The following is an 8,719-nucleotide window of genomic DNA, read 5'->3' on the forward strand; positions in this document are numbered from 1 at the left end:
CTTCATTGTCATCCTTACTGTTGTCACCTGCGGCAATATTTGCTCCTCTACGAAGCTCCTCTTGCAATGCCTATACCTACCTTTGGAGGGCTCTAACCTCCTCAGGATTAATAGCTCTAGCCCTTCCACCACTCTCTCTTTGTGGAGGCATCTTCTTAACTCAAACCCAGAACTACACAGTCCTGGTGCAAACTGCCTCATAGTCGGCGTTCTGTCTACACACTCAAGAAAATCAGCTTTGATACCACTTGATGGGGACACAACCCAAGAATAGAATGGACACAACAGAAAAGGGGAAAATATATTAACTAAGAAAATAAGCTAGTACAATAGTACAGAGAAAATAAACTTCAAAACATGCCCTAAGGGATTACAATAGCATAAATCTGGAGATAATTTTCTCCTTTTAGTACCTCCTCTCAAACTCCACTCCGAACTGCCTTTTACAATGCCAAAAATCTCCTTAAATAGACCCCAGAGGGTTAAGGACTAGGAGTACATTCTAGAAAGTGCTAGTAGGCATCCACCGACCAAATAGAAGGTTCCAGAAGCTGCATTAGAAGTCGTTGCAAATCTAGAAGAATCCAGAAATGGTAACCGAACTTTCGGGAGGCATTACTTTTGAACCGTAGCTTCGATTGACGAACCGTTTACATTTTTGGAAAGCTCTCAAAGTGCTCTATATCCCTATGCACCAGCTTTGCTTGTCCCCTATTTTTCAGCCCTTTTTGAGGTCATCTAATGCCCCTAACCTAACTTTGAAGCATTCTTAGGAGGTCTCCAAAACTCGAAAAACTGCAATAACTTTCAAACCGTGGGGCCTTTTGACCTAATTCTTTTTTTGGAATGCTCTAAATCACAATTACATTCATCTAGCCAATTCACACCTTCTAGGTCACCAAAATGATGGCCAAATTGCATGCTCCTATTTTTTCAGGATTTTCTAGCACACTGATAGTTGAACTGTGAGAGTTGGAACCTTTATTTGACCCAAATGGGTATCCAAAAATGTAAAGACATGAAACAGAAACTAAGTCTAAGTGTATTTTTTTGGGTGACACAGGATTGCCCTTATACCTCTGGATGCTCCTGCATCACATTTCCAGGTATTAAGTAGTACAACAGTCCTGTGGGAGGGAATAACACTAAAACACAAGCACTAGTTAATACACAAAATTATTCTCTAATCTAAAGATGTAGAAGTAGGCACTACCATGATAGATCACCCATAAAAATATCATTTTCCTCCCAATCTTGATCATATGGAGAGGGAGGTCGAGGTTATAATGACATGAATCAAGGAGGAAGAAGCTTCAACATTACCATCCAAAAACTTTGTTTGGTCAATATAATGACTCTGTATCTAAGGATTGGACACCCTTTTTACATTGGTTCTTCATATAATTAGTGCCAAGTAATATACTAGAGTGACATATTGAACTCATTAAATTATCAACCACGAATGTAAACTTGAAATGATGCCCACAAATTATATGCTCTAATTCATCTAACATGTCATTGTGACCTTACAAAAAAATGTTTAAATATAAACCACGCTAGGAAATGAAATGGAAACTTAACTTAGCACTCAAAAATGAAGTTACAAACATGAAACTAAACTATTTACTTATGTTTTAGGAAACAACTAGTAGTTTTGTTACTATGTGGTTGTAAGAGTAATAGAGCTTTAAAACTTATACTTTTATTCTATGCAATGAAAGACTAATTTCTACCTAACTACAAACTACATTCACCTCCCATGTGGACCCCCATAGAAGAACAAATAAACAACAACTTAGAGATTAAGAACTATAAATATCATTTTATTCATGAGAAACTCACAAATACATATTGGAATAACATAATTGTATTTATCACTACTGTTGGATTACAAGAGAGTTTCCTACTAATTCTAACTTGAATTTCTAAACTTCCAACTTATTTATAACACTAATATAAAATAGAACTCCTAAAATCTAGGACCCATGAATGCTAGGGATATTACAAGATTGATAACACATGGCATTATTTAATACATGAATAGGTTGTGCTTCATTTGCACATGAATTCAGGAGTTCATGGCTTCTAGATCCACTCCATAATGATTTACAATTGCTTTGACTCACCCTATAACAAAAAATGATAATTGAAAGGTCATGAGATCATTATGAATTCAAAATATTCAACTACTTCCTTATCAACACTTTATCTTTAATGCTGACTTCTTCTTCCATTGTTGATTCACCATTTTCCTACAAAATATTAGTGTGCACATGCAAAAATCACAATACATATCTAGGATAAAATTCATAATAAGTTTTATTATATCAATTTTTCTCTTATCATGTGGCTACAGGAAGAACTACCCAATTAATGCAAGATATAAAGATACATCATTCCATTATATATATAGCATATTAAAACAACCAAAGTGCACACATATAATAGTATAATTATAAGTAGTCTAAATAAGCTTATCAAAAACTCATAAAAGTCTCAAGTCTTAACTATCAAAGAATATAAAAATATGAACTAAATAAGCCTTAGATTGGCCTCATCATTTCCCCCCAACTTTTCTTTTTTCTAGTCCTCAAACAAATGTGAAATTCTTTACTTTGGCCAACATCCTATAATCTATAGTTGTCTTTTGTCATGTCCCTCCTTATGGAAAGCTCTAGTAAAATCCCTTTCTATCCCTATTCTTTTCCCATCTTCTCACCTCCTCTACCATATCATAATTATTTAGATTCTTACCATTAGCCAACACAAGAGAAATAAGCATAGGTGGCTTGAAGGTAAGAGGAATCCAAGAATTCTATTGAACCCAACCTAACATTATGTACCAAGGAGCTCGTCTGTTAGCCAAAATGAGCTAAGGGGTGAATATGGCTCCTTATTTTTGAGATCCTCTAACATGCTAGCACACCTCCATTGTATAGCCTTCATAGCCTTGGGTAGTTTTGTTTTAGCTATCTTTCCATACCCATCAAATGTAACATTTATAAGATGGTATATTGCATGGCTTCCTATGTCAAATGGGGCAATCTTTAACCAATCAAAATAACAAGTCTTAGGATCCTTAACTTTAGGCCTTAAGTAAATAAGAATTTTTTCCTCTAATTCTCTATAAGATTTATCTTGTACTTCTCTACTAATTTTATTTTGGATCCATGACATTAGGGCTCTCAATTGAATATCCCCAACATATAATAAGGGTTTCCATTCTATATTTTCAGGTACTGCAAGGGTATGAAGAAAAAGTTCACACAAAAAATTTTGTATTGCTGGAGGATAATTATGGAAAGCTTGTGAAAACTCAAGGGGTTCAACCAAGGATGAATATTTGTTCCTTATTACACAAGTCATCTGATAATTTAGGAATTATTTGCTCAAGAATAATGCATAGACAAGAGATGGAGAACAAAAGCTCATAAGTTCAGGTATCATTGAGGTTACCTTAGTAAGATTGGTCTATAACTACTCTACTTCTTCCTCCTTCTCCAAGAGATTTTGGCAATGACTATCAATAACTTGGTTTAACCATTTATGTTGTTGTTTCTGGTGTTCTCGCTCCAAGGTCAACTATTTAGAAATTGAAGGATAGCATAGAGTAATGACACATAGGAGGAGGAACTTTACTTAGTATTCATACTAAGGTCTCTTTTTATTGTGCTTGGACAACAATATCATGTTTAACTAGAATTACAACCCCTTTATGGTATGTCTCCTCTACCCTTGCTTCCTCAGGTTTGTCAAACTAATGGGCAACTAAGGCCAGTGCATCTAGACCTTGTTTTAGTATTTTTTCTACTACTTCATTTACAAACCTCATGTCAACACCAAAATCTGTTTCATGAAATTTTTTTCCCAATGCTACAAGAGGTGACTTTGGAATATCCTCTTCCATAAGGAAGTCTTCCTCTAAAATATTTTCATTTTCTAAGTTCATAGAGTCATTAATTGACTAAGGTTCCTAAGAAGATGAACCCATCCTATGAAAAACAAAAAAATCTCATCAGAACTAGAATTATCTTCAATTGTCACATGTTCTTCATATTTTTCAGCTTCAGGAGGTTGCTCTACTTCAACCTTAGGTAACAAATTCAAAAAAATTTGTTGACTATCAATTTCATTTATTTCTTGTTCCAATGGCTTAAAAGATTCAAGATGAACTATGGACTTGGGTTGTGGCTTATCTATAGGTAGATTTTGTTTTTTTCTAGGGCTTCTCCTTATTGGTGTCTCTTTTTCTTTCTCAAGTTTTTTCTATTTTCTATAAATGAGGGAGGCTATAGGAACATCTTCTTGTGTCTTTTGATAATACCTAGAGGGAATTTCACTTCCTTTTTGTTCCTTCCTTAAAGAGGTCCTAGTTTGCATAAAAGAGAGTGTAGTTTTTGCTTTAGAAAATTTAACTTTCTTCTTGCCTTTTAGCCTAGTATGACCTAGACGTAGAGGTTCTAGGGGAACTCTTAGGGTTTTTAAGCCTAGGACTTCTAGATTTTCTAGAGGAATATTTTGATTCTATCTCCACAATTATCTTTATAACCCCAAGTTTAATGTGAACCCATTTTCCCACTCTCTTCCCCATAGGACTAAGGGTCTGGTTTTCAAATTTTCCTAAATGAAAGTCTTCCCATGACATGTTTGTTTGTTCCCTTAGTACCTTTTCCACTACTATCTTAATCAAACAATGATGAGACACAACATTAATCTTACCTCCTTGCACTAGGGAAGCACTCTTCTTCAAAATATGGAATAAGATATTGGGAACATTTATTGCACAATTATTATAGTGTAAACAAATTAGAAAATTAAAATGAATAGAATGTAGAAATGTTTTCCATCCTTCACAGGTAAAGAATCTTATGAGTGATATAGTCAAGTTTTTTTATTAGTGACACACACACTTAATTAGATGGTTAGTAGCTATTGAGGTTATAGTATAGTTAATAGTGTTAACCAAGTAATTTAGGCTTTACCAAGTTCTACATTTTCTATCAAGTTCCAAGAAAAATATTCAATTTGCACCAAGCAATATCTACTAGGTTGGCAATTATCATTGTAACCTGAGCTTCATAGTGTTTACCAAGTTTCTCAGTGCAAACTGAGTTTTCTAGTATTGAACAAAATCCTAGTTTCAGTAATGTGAATCTAGTGTTGATCAAGCCATATAGTGTCAACCAAGTGATTCAGTTTATATTGAGCTCAAAGTGATAGTTTTCACCAAGCTATGTAGTGTCAACCAAGTGATTATATTTATATGTTGAGTTTCATAGTGTTCACTAAGTCACCAGTGCAGCGAAAGTTTAGACTACTTGGAAGTGATCAATATGAACCAAGCTTCTATGTCTATTGAGTGCATGACAATGCCAAGCATTGATAATGGTTGTTGAGTGTTAGAACCTCACCAAGTTTGTCTTCAGAACCTGAGTACTAGTAGTTGGGTTGACTTTGTTATTTTGGTGAAACTTGTGTTATAGTTGACTTTCAAGAATTATAAATTGGATTAGTATATATGTAATGTATTGTATCACATCAAAATATATATAGATGGAATTAAGATAAGAAAGACATAAGAGAAAAAGTGTGAATTAAAAAGGCTATAGTACTTAAAGAGCAACAAATATTTATCTATCATAGCAAGCTAATCATTACACTCAAAGGAATCTCATTCAACAAATCAATGTTGTAGGTCAAAGATTATCCACTAGTTCATCCTAATAGGTGGAATAGTTAAATCTTTTCACAAGGTAGAATTAATAATCTTTTGTAAATCTCTTTACCGAGTGCATACTTCATTGTATGTTTGTAAATCATTTTGCAAAGTGGACCTAATAGTCCTTATTGCTCCTAACATGGTAGATTATCAGAAGTGATCATTGTAAGCCTTAAAAGGCCAACTTTATACTATATTACTAAAGCTTGTGGGTATCTTCCCCACCCTAGTTTTACTTTCTATTTGGAAGGTTTCTAGATCACCATATTCTATGTCAAAGTGTTATGAATGTTTTAATGCTTTTAGTTTTTCATGCATACAATTAGATTAGAATACATATGAAGGATTAATTGGTTAATTAAGATTAAGTTTTATTGGTTACTGATTCACCCTTCCCCTCTTAGTAACCTATCCTATCTTATATTTCTAAAAATTTGTAGCAAAGCTTTGTGGTTCTCAAAGAAGAAGTTTAATAGCTTGAGCAAAGACTAGAGGCAATGGAAGTATTCATACTTGATAAGGTTATTGACAATGAAAAACTAGATTTGGAGTTGACTATTGGGAAACTTAAGAGATAAAAGGAACAACTCTCTCAATCCTTGAAAAGAATAAAAGATCTCATAGTACATATGAATGACAAAATCTACATTGAAGAAAGAATTGAAGACATCCATTCAGAAAGTGATTCAGACGAAGCTAATGAGGCAATAAGAGAACTATTAGAAAAGAATGGTAACCTTCAAGAAGAAGTTAGAAAGTTGAAAAGAGAACAAGAAATTTAGTCAATAAGATTGTGTGAAGTCATGGAATAGAAAAATAAGATAAAAGAAGAGATAGAAAGAAAGAACAATGAAATTCAACATCTATCTCTTCAACAGGAAGACTTCATTGTATGGCTTACTAATGCAAATGAAGAGATCATGAATCTAAGATCAGAGAATGAAAGATTGTAGAATGATCTAAACACTGAAAAGAAAGCCACTAAAAGGATGATGAAATCTCAAGAAGACATGAATCAATTGAATCAACAAAACCAATACAGACAAAAGGGAAAAGTAGGAAATGTATATATAGAAGAAGGTGAATCATCCAAGCAAGGAGCTCAAAAGAATCAAAGACCTAATTTCAATCACTATGGTAAGTTGAGTCATACATCAAAAAAATGTTGGAGTAATGGTAAAGCTAAATTCAATGGAAAAAATTACAATTACAATAAGCATGGTAATAGAGATAATGAATGCAAAGAGAATCCTAAATTTGAAGGCAAATGTCACAAACACAAGAAGTATGGGCACAAATCTTCTAAATGTAAAACAAAGATATTGAATCTAGTAGAATAGATTGTAAATGCTATATTTGGTTGAGAATACAACACTTGGTGCAGATGTCACTACTGTGGAGAATTTGGACACATTGGAATAAAATGTGTGAAACATTACATGAGAACAAGAGACACCACTAGAAGATTTTATATTTGTACAAAACTTGGACATCTACCAAGAGCTATATGAATACTAGAAAAATTAAAGATGAAAAGAAAGCCAATACTGACAACATCATAAAGTAGATGAGACAATAGTGGATTCTAAAATCTTCTGAGAATGCAAGTCTGAGAAATGAAGAAAAAGTCACTCAAGAATTGGATGACTCAAACCTTTATACTTGATCTCCCACAAGGATAACTAGAACTAAGACTCTAAAGTAGACATCTTACATTAGTTCTAGTTAGCCAGAAGGAAAGATCCATATCGACATTCAAGATCCAAAGGGATCATCGAGTATCTAAAGAAATTTTGGACCTTATTGAGCTAGGTCAAGTTGCAAGACCCTGTCAAGCAAGGTCTGGAGTAACTCAGTCATTGTGTGGATACCAAGTCATGGTTGGCTCTACCAAAATCAATTCAAACCAAGTGGAAGATAGTCTATCATCAAGCAAGAAAATGTACCAAGAATTTATGGTGATGGGAAATTAGAATTTTTTAATAAGGGTGAAATTGAATTCATTTGTCACCATGAATTTTCAAGAGCTTATGCAAAGAGCGATTTATGTGCATCCAAGAAAAATGTGTGAATTTTTATTGAAGTGTTCTATTTTTTTCATAAACCCTACCAACCAATGGCATCCTCCAGTAGCAAAATCAAGAAAGGGTTTGAGATGTTAGTTCGAGGAGTTGAGTCGAAAGCACCAGATTTCAAATTAAGTCCAACAATTGTGGAAACACTTGATCCTAGTAGAGCTCAATCACAAATACCACCTAAGGTACTTCTAGTTAATGATATTCACTCACATTTTCATTGTGCAATTCAAGACATAGGAACCCTAGAAATGGATGAAACTTTGGAAAGTTTGTGTTTGAATGGTGTGTTGAAACTCGAGCATCAACACTTCAAAACTAAGGGTTTAACCCACATTTCTCACATGCCTCGAGACTTTTAGATAAAGTGAATAAGGTTTATCCTTAGTCATGTAAACATTGGGCAACTATGGTTGGAGTAGCCTATCCTAATAACAAAGAAAAAGATTCATCAAATCATAAGGCTCCCAATGTTGGCAAAGACAAAAACTACTAAAACCCTAAGTGGGGTAGAACTGGAAAAGAAAACTCTTGCTTAATGGGATGGAAGAGGCATGAAGATCAATTGTGTAGCTAACATGGAGCTGAAATTTGGAATTCACATAATTGCACATAAAATATATAGCTCTAGTCAACTCAATATGTATCATGTGAGGCAATCGATCTCACTTTCAAGGCGGTGAAGAACATGTCCTTTGACCTTACCGAGTTGATGTTGAACCAATTCAACAAGAACATGGAGAGCATCAAGACATCAAAGAATAACCCATGTTTGGTTTACTTTTAACCTATTTATTCTTCTTTGTACAAAAATTTTTCCCTTCAAAAGGTACAATTGTATGAAGAAAAGATGTGCCTATACTATATCAAATCAATGAGTATATAGAAGAGATGGGTGAAAGTTATGTCAGTATCAGGGAAAATT

This window comes from Cupressus sempervirens, chromosome 4 (assembly GCF_028749045.1).
Source record: "Cupressus sempervirens isolate cs-2001-9-10 chromosome 4, ASM2874904v1, whole genome shotgun sequence".
NCBI classification, from domain to species: domain Eukaryota; kingdom Viridiplantae; phylum Streptophyta; class Pinopsida; order Cupressales; family Cupressaceae; genus Cupressus; species Cupressus sempervirens.